The following is a 12,233-nucleotide window of genomic DNA, read 5'->3' as shown; positions in this document are numbered from 1 at the left end:
TGCTAACTGTGTTGGGGAGGAAAAACAGCTCCAAATGCTATTTAAAAAAAAAAAAAAAAAAAAAAAAAAAAAGTTCCAAAGGCTTTGAGAACTGTTAAGAGCTTCTAGGAAGTCTTTCACAAAAGGCACATAATATAATGGCGACCACAACTGCTCATGAAGTGGCCATGTGCATCCTAAATGGCAGAAACCATATGGGATGGGGCAGAGGGAACACTGTTATATTGCTATACACAGTGCAGGATGAAATACTAGTTTAGGTCTAGAATTTGGGGAATAAGCCTTCATAGATGCATGAGTCACAGTCTTGGGATACAGAGGCCCTGACATTTAGGACTTCTGAGAGAGAGGGAGGAAAAACAGCTGACTCCCTTTTGTACAGTTAGGTAAATCTTTCCTGGTAAGTGATGAATTACTGCAGAAGGTGCAGCTCCCAGGCATGCATCTCCTGCATGGAGAAGGCAATTCCTTGCCATTCTTCACAGTGCAGGAGTTAATCCAAGAGAATCACATCAGGAAGAGAGGAATTCATTTCCCTACCAATTTTTTGCAAAGAGAGGTGTATACAACTACCATTTGGAGTCCCCAGTGCTCTCTGCTTAGGTATGATGATACTCTGAACTGGTTCTTTCAGCCTTGCTAGCAGAACAGCAGGAAAAAGAGGAGGACTGGTGTGTAATTTGAGACCCTGCTTCTCTTCTACAAGGCTGCCTGTCCATGACAGTCAGCTTCCAGAAAACAGAGATTATCAAGGACTTGACCAAGAAATGCATCCTTTTTCAGGTCAACACTTATGTTCCATGGAAATTAGTGTACTTAACATGGCCTCCAACTGGCTTTGCATGGATAGACTAAAGTGAATGGTTACATGCCTTACTGGATCTAGGCTACATAGAAGTAGGCAAAATTCTTCACAGCAGATAGCATTTAGATTAATCTAATCTCTTCCCTTTGAGTCCTCCATGAATGGGTTGCAAGGTCTGTAAGTGTGCTTGCTCCACAAACTCATTCCTGGCCTATTGCTCAAAAAAGTCAAATCAACCCAACTCCCACCAGTTAAGTAAGGTTAAACATTGTATTATAATGCGTATGCGCAAAGGGACAGCAAATACTGACAATTGCCCCCTTAGTTCCCACCTTTCCTAACTGAAACACAGCTTTGCAAGCTTACTGCATCTTTCATTGTCTAAAAAAAAAAAAAAAAACAAAAAAAAAACCAAAAAAAACCACCCTTGTATTTTTAACTGGCAAAATGAAAGATACGCATTGGAACAGTGTTCCCCACAGGATCATCACTCAGTGCCTGCGGTTTGAGAACCACCAGCCACGAGCTGATCAGCTGTTGTCCTCTGCATAGAGCAGTCAGTCAAGAGAGGCACAAATTGCTGGTGAGAATCATGACTGTTTGCTAGAGATGTGGGGGAGTCATTTACAGTTATGTTCAGCCATGAACATCACTTCTTGGTTAGAGACCCTGACACCTCTGTGTTCCCTGGTTGTTTCAATCTGCTTTTGCTCCTCTACCCACCATTCAAGTTGTGTACTTTTTTTTTTTAATACATAAACTGACATCCATGAACTGCACCCTGAACTACTGCTAATGTTTCCACCATAACTATTGTCTTTTTCTCCACACATCCCCCACAACGGGAAAAAGCAGGGCAAGATTTTTAGACAGAGCAAAGAAACCAAGAAAAAGGTATGTAATACACAGCTGAACTACATTCTCACTGCCACTTGACAAGTCTGCACTACCTACCATGAAACAAATAAACATCATGGCCTTCACAGGATCATTACAACCTTTTTAGGCTTATGTACTAGCAGATCTCAAGTTCTCACCATCTGTGAGTTCACCAGTGATTTAGGCTGCAATATAGAAATGCAGCTATATTTGGAACACAGCTGTGTTTAACCTAGAAACATGCTTGGAACTGCAAAGACAACAGCGCAATAATTTTTTTGTGTTAGCTAAGTTACACTCATCTTGTAAAACCTCCCGACCATTCACATTATAAGCACCTTGCTTAACTGTAAGACAAAGCAGCACAGATGTGCTGTTAATGACTTCAGTTCAATCATGTTCATTCTTAATTATCTGTAGATACTGGCCCACTGCTGAGTATTCAGCTTGGCAAAACTAAGTGCAAATTATGACAGTTTCATTCAATTGTAGTACTAAGGACTACTAAATAATAGAGTGCTGTTATTCACAGAACAATTCAGGTACCTAAAAACAGATGCTCAGTGACACTGTAGGTGCCTCTGGATCTCTGAAACTTATGCACAGGGGCTGACAGATAGGACACAGGATTTAGGGAGAAAAAAACACACCCACTGAAGCAGCAGCTGGAAGCAGGACAGGACACCCTTGTGCCAGTTTGAAGGTTTTACACACTGATGCTTAGGCCCCTGAATTACTCCATTACTGTTCCCAGAGACATGCTCTGAAAAACAGTGAGCATTTGCAGCTGTTGGCTAACAAGTTAACAAGCTAATCTCTGCCTATAGGTTGTTCACAACCACTTTGCCTTGATGAAGTGATCAGATTCACAGGGGTGTTACTGGATAGGTGCCATAACTGAGCTGATATGAGATCCTTTATCTCAAAAGCCACATAACTCATCCTACTCAGCTACCCTGTATCAAGTGTACTTGAGGTGGCTAAAGCACATTTCCAGGAAGGCACCCACTCTGAATCAAAAAATGTCAAGAGATGGAGAAACACTCACTCCCTGTGGTAATGTGTTTCATCAGCTATTCACCCTTGGGGGCTTCTGGGCATTTTATCTGGCATAAGAGTTCGGAGACAAATTTGAGCTGGTCTAGCTTTAACCCCCAGCCTTCAGTTCTTGTATCATATCATATCTTGTCTCCATCATAATGAAGACTCCTTGAGCACCATAGCTCTCTACTCAACAGGATATTTCTGCATCGTGGTGTGATCACCCCTTGATGTTCTTCTCAGTCAGTGAAAGATTGCTCTCTCCAAGTTCTGTTAGGCAGTTTCTTCCCTTCTCAAATCATTTTATCATTTCAGCTAGCCCTGTTTCAAATTTACAGAATCCTTTTAGAAACAGGGACATTCATATTTCACACAGTATACCCAGTACAAGCAAATACACAAAGAGCCATCTCTGTAATTGCTAATCTCCTATTCATACACTCAGTGCTGGCAAACATCCTTTTAACCTCAGAATCACACCAATAACTTGGCTCATACTGCTGCTCTGCCAGGACTCCCCCTCAGTACACACACTTGTCTGAATGGGCACTGAGTACCCAGCAATCCAGATGTATTAAGCATTTCTGCCTTGACATCGCAAAGTATGCATAATGAGTGGTCTGTTTTCTCCTATTATGCTTTAAATTCCTTAAGGGCTAGTCAATACCAAATGGTTCTGGTATTTTTCCAGAAGAAACATGGCTTTGTTGGAGCTGTAATTACATTCAGATTCAGTATAACACCCAGGCAGCATATTACAAGCTATAACGGATGCAAAGCAGATCTGGTCCCAGTTCAGTCTGTGGCTCCAGTACTCTGGGTATAAGGGACTGGAAAACCAGTCACATTGAATCTGTCACAGTCTGTCAGCCTGCATACAGCTGAATTCTAAAAAAAAAAGTCTTCCCTGTTTTCAACCCTGGCTACATCCACCCTTTCTCTCCCTGTACAAAATCCTTTCTCTGCCTTGCCAGTCACTCCACTATTTCTTTACACTCTATTTGCTGTTTGCACTCTCCCCAGTTGTTTTAATACCTTTCATCTCCCATCTGTTCCCTTTCCTTGGCCTGATGTCATCCATCCCGCCACCCCTCTAAATAGAGGGCCACCAAACTTCTGTTCAAATCCATTTCCTCCACAAACCTTGGTAATTTCTCACTCCTTTAGGCCTTCCCTATTCCTGCACTTCCCACTGAAACACACAGCAGTTAATGCAGGGTTAGCTGACATCTTTTGTGATTACGTTGACCGTTGAACTTGAGAACTCACTAAATGAGCAGGCTTTGGGCATCTCAAAATTATACCTGTTGATGAAGAGATGATATCATTATGTAGATGCCTATTGCAAAAGAAGTGTTTTCCAACAGAAAGCACAAACTGTTTTCTGTAAACATACCAAGAAAATTAGCAATAGATTCAAAAGGGAAGAATCAAGTTGCTTGCAGAAAGTTGTATTAGTGCTTATACAGTGCACAGTGAACACAACACAAATATTTCTACAGTTCTATTAATGCATTTCCCAGCATTGCCTAGAATCATATCTCAATAGTATGGGGACTAGGTGTTAAGGACCCCTGGAAAATTGCCAGATGCAATTACATTAAAAGGAATGCACTCTTGTGTACTTCTGTACTTTTTGAGCTGGTTACACTTCCTGGGTTTTGCAAAACACTAGAGAATGATAATATTTTCTGCTCCCAAACATGCCCACATACTAGTTATAATGCAGATGATAGAGCTTCCTTGCAGAAAAATTTTACAGTTCCTTTGTCTTTGCCCATGTATTTCACCTATAATCTTTTTAATTTTCTCTAAATTAGAAGCAAGAAGCCTGCTTCTGCTCTTATCATACACTTCACAGAGGTGATTTTAGCAATGCAGACATTCAGAATCGGCACCAGCTGCCACCTCCTCCTCTAGGAAAATGGGGTTTTCATGCAGTGTCAAGTCAGAGCTGGGCAAAGCCAAACTTTTCAGGAAAACATTTACAAAACATGCTGTAATCGAGCAGAGACAGCTCAAATTAGCACTGCTTAAGTGATCTCATGCAAAGTCCATAGAACTAAGGGTGAAAGACTCACAAATTTAGCAAGCAACAGCCTGTTTGTTCTATAACGTTTCATTAGATGAACAGCAAGATTAGGCCACTGCACACAGAAGGCATTCATTCACCATGCCAGGAAAAACTCTCTCTTGCAACCCATTGCTCGATCCTCCCTGTGCTTATTTACTCTAGGACCAAATCTACTGTGCCTCTTCTCCCACTAAGCATGATCCCACAGTCTCTGCTCTCACAGAGGGCCAACCCATTTTAACCTGGGTAAAGTAACAATGGAAAGATCATGTCCCCTCTCTCTCACCTTCTAATATATCAAAAACAGCTTCAACTTGTCCCACTGCTGCCTACTTTATATTGCTTATTTGGACCAACCCTTTTATAGGGAACAGTTTACAGCAGCACATCAGATCGAACCCACCCTCTGTCCCACTTATGAAGTGTCTAGCTACACAGGGGTTGGATGAGAGCCATTAGTACAATCCAGGACCTTCCCTGCTTATGACAAGCTTTCTTCAATAAATGAGTTTCTCAAGCAGCACATTTTATATTTCTTAGATTAACTTTCCCCAGACAATGCATCAAGAATCCAATGTCATGGCCTAGACCATTTGCAAAGGATCAAGCTTAGGTATGGCATACTCTCGTGGGCTGATACTCGTGCTGCCAGCCTCCCTTATCCCATTCTCAGCATTTAGCTATTAAACACATACCTCACTGCTTGACCATTTGGCTCTCAGTCCCTTCCGTTCCAACACGAGGGATTTAGAACATCGTAAGCCATTTCCATGGCAGCAAAGTCATCCTTCTCCTTTCTTGGCACCCCATAAAGCTGCACAACTCAGCTCTAGACTACCCTTTCCCTCTGGCAGCTAGCAAGAAGAAACAGCATTAATTTTCTTCCCTTGACCTCCTCATAGATGACTGTGGTCATTCATAGCTCCTACCCAAAACGGTAAAGCAGCATCTCAGATGGCAATAGCTTAAGTTTTCCTGCCAGATTGTGAGGCCTCAGCAGTCCTGCATCAACTGTGAACTTCTGGGCCCTGAAAAGATCAAAAATATTTTCCCAAAGCAGAAACCTGGAAGAAGGGATCCCTTCCAATTTCATGCACACCTAAAAAGAAAGGTGACTTTAACTACACCTGTTCATTGAACCCTAGATCTGACACCTCTATGTTCCATAACTACTTTCACAAGTGTCTGCATTTCTGAAGTCTTATAGTTTATTTGGCTATCTGGTCTTACAAATTTGCAGTTGCATTAACTCTGAGGTTACTCAGCACTTCAGAAAATGTGTCTAATCCATTTGCCATTTATTCATAACAGTAAGAACAGACTGGAATAAATCAGGTGTGCTGTGGTGATTTACAACAGGCAACTTCCACCCTTGATAGAAGTTATATAAAGCAAAGGTGTACTGACCAACATGCAGTTCCTCAAGGGTAACTTAAGGCACAGAATGCCCCATCATGTCCAAAGAGATCAGACTTTTGAGGTTCTGAGTAAGCCTAACAGTTAAATTACCACAAAAGCGTATTCTTTCCATTTGTTTCCAAGTCAGATTCCTTTTTCTTGATCTGCATGTATCCAATGTGTTTCTAAACACACTTGGCTTCTCAGCTTTCATAAAGAAAAGCAGCTAACAAACATTCCATAGAAATCTCACCATGCAGTTTGTCACACACATCTCCTCTTCCGTTCTATTTTCCTATAGCAGTTTCAAGTACTGTTTTGTTCAGAGATGACAGCAGGCAGGAAGGCCTCCTGCAGATATCTTCTGATCTGAAAGTCCTGGAGTCATCTAAAATCCTTTCCATGCAGGAAGCCTTTCAGCTCTGCAATACCTCTTGCATTATTTTAGGCTGGTCTAACTTCCTCCTGCCTACCACACCCAGCTAACTGCTTCTGCTGTGATGAGAGAGAAGAGCAAAAGCTGCTGGGAGGTCTGGGAGCTCCTCTGGAAGGACCAGTCTTCTGCACCTCCCTGCAGGCAGGCACTGCAGCTGGGAGCAAACTAGCCAAACAGATCAGCTCAGTATCATCATCTCCCTATTCATGTAGGTGTTAACTCAACCTTTGGAATTAACAGCTTTAATCACATATTTCTGCTCCTTACCTCATCCCACCAGCATCCCTGGTGTGTTATCACTGTGTAATTAATACAGTCGCCAAAATATGCCTTTCCCTCCATCACTATAAATGCAGACTATCACCTGAGCAAAGCATAGTGCTCTCCTCATTCTGCCACAGACTCTGCCATGTAGGACAAACCACTTTATTTTGTATCTCAGATTTCTATCTCTAAAAGAAGGGTAAGAAGACTTTCCCCACAGATGTGCTGTGGGGTTAAATTTTATTTAATACAAATGTGAGACTAATTATAGCATTGGGAACAATATAAAGACCTCTGATAAATATATTAGCCTTTCACAGGCCTGAGAGCAGAATCTGACCACCTGCTCACATCTGCCGTGACAGAGAGAACAGGCTGAGAAGAGGTAAGCAGAGTTCCTTTACCTCTGCTCTCAGGCACTGGTCTACTGGTTACACATGTTGACAAGGGGCTTGAGGAGAGCAGAGCTCAGGACAGTTTCTCAAGGCCTGAACTAATGTGCCATCTTTTCAGTCCCAGCAGTACCCGCTCCACCTAGATTACATGAAAGAGGACATAAGTGATAAGCCCAGTCCTCAGGTACGCACAAGGTACCCCACCCTGTGCCCAGGCTGTTGCCATCAAAGATTCATCAGTGGAGGTTTGCAGCTTAGCTAGTGAGGAGCCCAGTCTGAGGGTAGGCTGAAATCCCCACTTAACTCATTTTTCATTCAAATTCTGACACTGAAGTGTTATCATCATTTGCTTTTCGCTGGGAAAGGCATCTCTGAACAGGATGATTGTGCTAATATGCCTCCTGAGCTTTGGCCTATGGAAAGCAACTGTCTCCTGTCCTAGCTAGTCTGCCTTCCAGCAGTAACAAGACTACTTACACACTGGGGTGCACACACTTGAAAACGAGCAATATGAAGGCCAGGTTGCATAAATGGGGCTTTTGCCAGTAAGTACTGCCAAGAGGAGTTTTTGAGCTGGAAGACATGCACAGTTCTTTACTAGAGCTAGTACGTCCCTTCCTGCCTCACCCCCGCTAAAGCTTGGCATAAATGGCTCCAAGTTTCACACATACTTCTTTGTTCAATGGGCTAAGCTCAAGTTTAGCTTCAAGATTTCTTTTTTAGGAGAGAAGGCAGGCCCTATTATCTTGGCCTATACAGCTTCCAGTATACTACTTTATGGTTCTGCTTCTCTCAGTCTTCCCACGTTTCATTAAACTTGCCCTTTCCTCCAATTTACTACTTCAACTTCAGTCAACTCTTACCTGTTTTTAGTTTATTGGTTTTGTTTAAACCTCAGTGGTGGTGTTTTGTTCATCCTCCTCCCACCTTCTCTTTGTTAGCTTTATAGGTGAAGCACCACAAAATCCTCAGAGCTGAAGGCAGGGTTCTTCTGTTTCTGACAGTCAAAACATACCCTCCTGTAAGAATAACTTCCCAATAAGGTAATTGCCATGAATCAGCTTTTGTACTCCTCTCACATTCTTCTGTTTACACACTTGCAATTTTCCCATACAAGTCATCCTCAGCACTTAAAAGGTCAGGCTGTAATTGCTAAGCCTAGGCAACTGCTTCTTCAGGACAGCACTAAGCTGAGATTTTGCAACTCAGTTTGTATATTTACATGTTAAGCCAGTTCTGTCATCTCCTAACAGCACTTACTGCAACAACTTGCCACCACCCCAGCTTTGTTCTTTCTCCCTGGGGCTCCTCACACCACAACTCCTGCTTGCCTATACTGCAACAGCTGAAGTATCTCCCATGTTTCACTTTCACCCAAACTATCCCTTACTGTGGAAAATACGTCATTTTAATTGGCACGAGTGCATGCGCAAGGCACACGCTTTCTGTGCGGACGTGGTTCAGGGACAGGTTAAACACAGCAATACAGGGCATCGGGTAACCAGGGCCCCAAGGCCCAGTATCAATGTACTGACAGCAGCCAGTACCAGGAGACCTGCACAGTTGCTCCTATGTAGTGGTTTGCAGGCAACTAGCGATCTCTGAAGCCTGGAAGTGATATGTAGCTGATATGCAGAATCAAATAAAATGTAATTTGAGGATAACCTGAGAGTTGGCAGTTACCCAAATAGGCTGAGAATCAATATCTTATTCACTGCTCAAGAACAGACCAAATTATTCATGGCACTCAGACGCATTAATGGACACACACAAAACCATTGCTGACTTGAAAGTCATTTGAGAAACAATGTACTATGAAGGAACTGGTTAGTGATGGTTCTTGTTACACAGAAATCAGCTAAGAAAACTGCCATCTGAGAGCCCTGTAGCAACCAAGTTTTTGGAACTAATGCTGAGAATGCAGCACATACCAGCTTGTACTGATGACTAAGTACATAACAGCCAGAACATTATATATGCCTTCAATATGCAGCTGCACAGCCCTAGCTGTACAAAATTTACCTGCAGAGAGCACAACACATTCCACAGAGAAGGTAAAAAAAAAAAAAGAAAAGAAAAAGAAAAAGGTGGGGGGGATCTTTACATAGCCATTAGTATGGCTGTCTCCCAAATCAGCTAAGCACACAGTAGCTTCAATCAGTTTGAAGCTAGTGGGAGAAACAGGAAAGCTGCATCTAGCACCGATTGTATCAGCTTGATATTACACTGTCATTGGATGAAGTTAATCATGGCCCAGGTAAAGCATGTCACAACTTTTGGTGTCATGCTGGTTGCTTTTGAGATGTCCTTTCTGGAGGGAAAGGACAGCTTCTTCATATGTAAGACAGGTAGGAACTTCATATTAAGAAAATATAGGTTAGAAAAAAAAATTATCAGAAGAGCTTGATAACTGCACTGAGAGGTCCCATAATAATCTCTCCCAGAAAGTTCAGAAGCAAGTGTGCTTAGTTTGAAAAAAGGGAATGACAAAGCTGAACTACCACATAAATCAGTTCTTAAAAATAGAGACTGATGCCGCTAGCAGAGGAAAGGCAATCAGAAGTCTTCAGTTATCAGAAATCAGCTGACATTTCTGCTGAGAATGGGAGATGCAGAAAGAGCCCACCAACTTTCACCTGATTAGATCCTGTGAACTAAAGCAGCAAGAATCAGATGTGCCTGGTTGAGCAACCAGCTTTTGTTCCAAGACAGTGAGAACAAATACTTTGCTTTAACAGGCTCTTAAGATCATAACAGCAAAATAAACTCACTCTCAAATTATGAAGGTGATTTAGAACTTGGGCTTACCATTAACCATGTGTGTGCGTGGGGGGGTGTTGGATCTCAATCTCATGTCATTATCCAAAGCTCATTTAGCTTTAGTTCTGAAGAACTATTTAACCCCTGTCACACACCTGTTTTAGCAGTTGTGCATATACAAAAACATATGTACATATTAATCATATACATGATAATGGGTGCTGTTAACTTACCCTGACAGGAACATACACATTTCTACATTTAACATTGGTTCTGGATTATTTTAGATGAAAAATTATTAGTATCAGAATGGGAGATGAACTCTAGTTTGTTTTGTTGGTGTAGGCACTGGTTAATTGATTAAATTAGTGTAGGCATTTAGTCAAATCAGTACATTTCTGTTTGTGCTTAACTTTACTGAAAGGCACTAACAGCACTGATCTCTCTCTAGGGTATTGTAAAGATTTACTAATGAAAACAATCTCTAAAGTCTTACCTCACTTTTGGAGACTTAACATATGCTGATTGTTTCAGAGCTCAATTCTAGAGCTAAGCAGGACGCCAGGTTTCACAGTTTCGAGATTTTTTCCATGTCAAAACGTTTCCTCTCAAACTAGGATAATAAAACTAAACGCATAGAAGTGTCCATGAACTCTGTAGAATCTGCAAAATTTTTGCTCAAGTTAAAACATTGTTCCAATAATTTCAAGGTTTTTAAAGAAATTAAAAAAGAATTTAGATTTCATTCCACGTCTGTCATTTCAGATCAGGAAGGTAGTTTAATTTTGAAAAAATTCACATTTGTAAAGGTAGAAAAAAATTTATCTTAGTATTTTTTTCAGCTAAATCCTTCTTAGGAAAAGCTTTGGCTTCATTAATAGCCATTTTTTTCCACCGAAAACCTTATGAAAATGCCCAGCCAGTTTTGTGCACGTGTCAGACCCAAGTTCTTTGTTAAATGCTGCAAATGAAAAAACACTGCAAAGGTTGGCTACAGTCATGGTACAAAATATGCACATTAGTTCATTAGAAATGGGAGGATCCTTTAATCAGGCACACAGAGCTGACTGAAACTTCTCACAGGGGAGTTCTAACAAGCCACAGCTGGGCATGAGGCATTCTCTGTGAGGACATATATGAGCAACACAAAGCATTTTTTGCTTGTTCATAGAAAGACAAAACCTAAACCCCTTAATGACAATTTCTGGAGTCAGAACACCTTTGTTCACTGTACAGATGTTTTCCCTTTCCTCCCCCAAACATGAAATTTCAGGATCAGACTTTGTTTGCTTTGTGACCACAAGCAGAGATGGAATTTCTTCCCCTTTCACATTCAAAACTGCAGATGTTTAAGGAAAGTCACATCTTCCTACATGATTCTGTCCAAGAGAGAAAGATGGTATTATCCGACGTATCACACTACACAGGAGCAGCATTTGAACACAATGACCAATCAACATTGTGTGCTGAAAACAGGGAAAGCAGCAAAAACGGAAAATGTGGAAAGCAGGCGCAGGATGAAGTGCATTTAACACTGGGGCAGCAGAAGAGCCAGATCCAAAGCTTACTGATGTCAGTGAAATCCTCTAACTCTAGCACTCTACAGAACATCTAATGTTCAGCACTAAATCAAACACTGCAAAATCTCAAACCTAGAATAAATTTTATAACAAATGGAAGAGTATTCTTAGGGAAATTGTGCTCATTTAAACTCTCTGCTGCAAGTTAGAGAAGTATTGCACCTGACATACAATGCTTTTTAGATGCCTCTACGAAGATTTGAGCTAGTTAGCATCATAGTTGATGCAACTGTTCTTCCATCTCTCTTGTCATGACACCTCATTCTTTCTCTAGACAGGAGGAGATTCAATACCCTGGGGGGGGGGGGGGGGGAACAGATGGTTCACGATCTCTGGAAAGAGATTTGCTAGACCCCACAGAGGCAGAAAGCACAAGTACCTTGCCAAAAATATAACTAAACGGCAACAAGAAAAAAAAAAAAAAGGAGACTTAACATCTTGTGTGAATGAACAAATCCTCCCAATAAAACACATCAATGACAGCAAGCAAATCAGTGTAATTGGCTCCTGAAGTCATTTACTACTTGACATCATCAACTCTATTTCACTTCGTAGAGATATGAAGCTATGTCTCCTGTGCAGAAACAAGACAGGAAAGATA

The 12,233-nt window shown here is 41.5% G+C and overlaps 1 protein-coding gene across 1 annotated transcript in view; it reads right to left on the bottom strand.

Annotated features, from left to right (window-relative positions):
* Positions 1-11,948, bottom strand: part of MAP2 (microtubule associated protein 2) — a 273,633-nt gene extending 261,685 nt beyond the window's left edge. Inside the window, exon 1 of the mRNA XM_064515289.1 lies at positions 8,156-11,948. The gene's annotated coding sequence lies outside the window, so the exon portion shown is untranslated. The remainder of the gene's footprint in view (positions 1-8,155) is intronic.
* Positions 11,949-12,233: the final 285 nt, after the last annotated feature.

The sequence above is a fragment of the Dromaius novaehollandiae genome, chromosome 7 (genome assembly GCF_036370855.1).
Source record: "Dromaius novaehollandiae isolate bDroNov1 chromosome 7, bDroNov1.hap1, whole genome shotgun sequence".
Taxonomy (NCBI): domain Eukaryota; kingdom Metazoa; phylum Chordata; class Aves; order Casuariiformes; family Dromaiidae; genus Dromaius; species Dromaius novaehollandiae.
The sequence above is the reverse complement of the archived record's forward strand: the minus strand, read 5'-3'. Positions and strand labels throughout refer to the sequence as shown.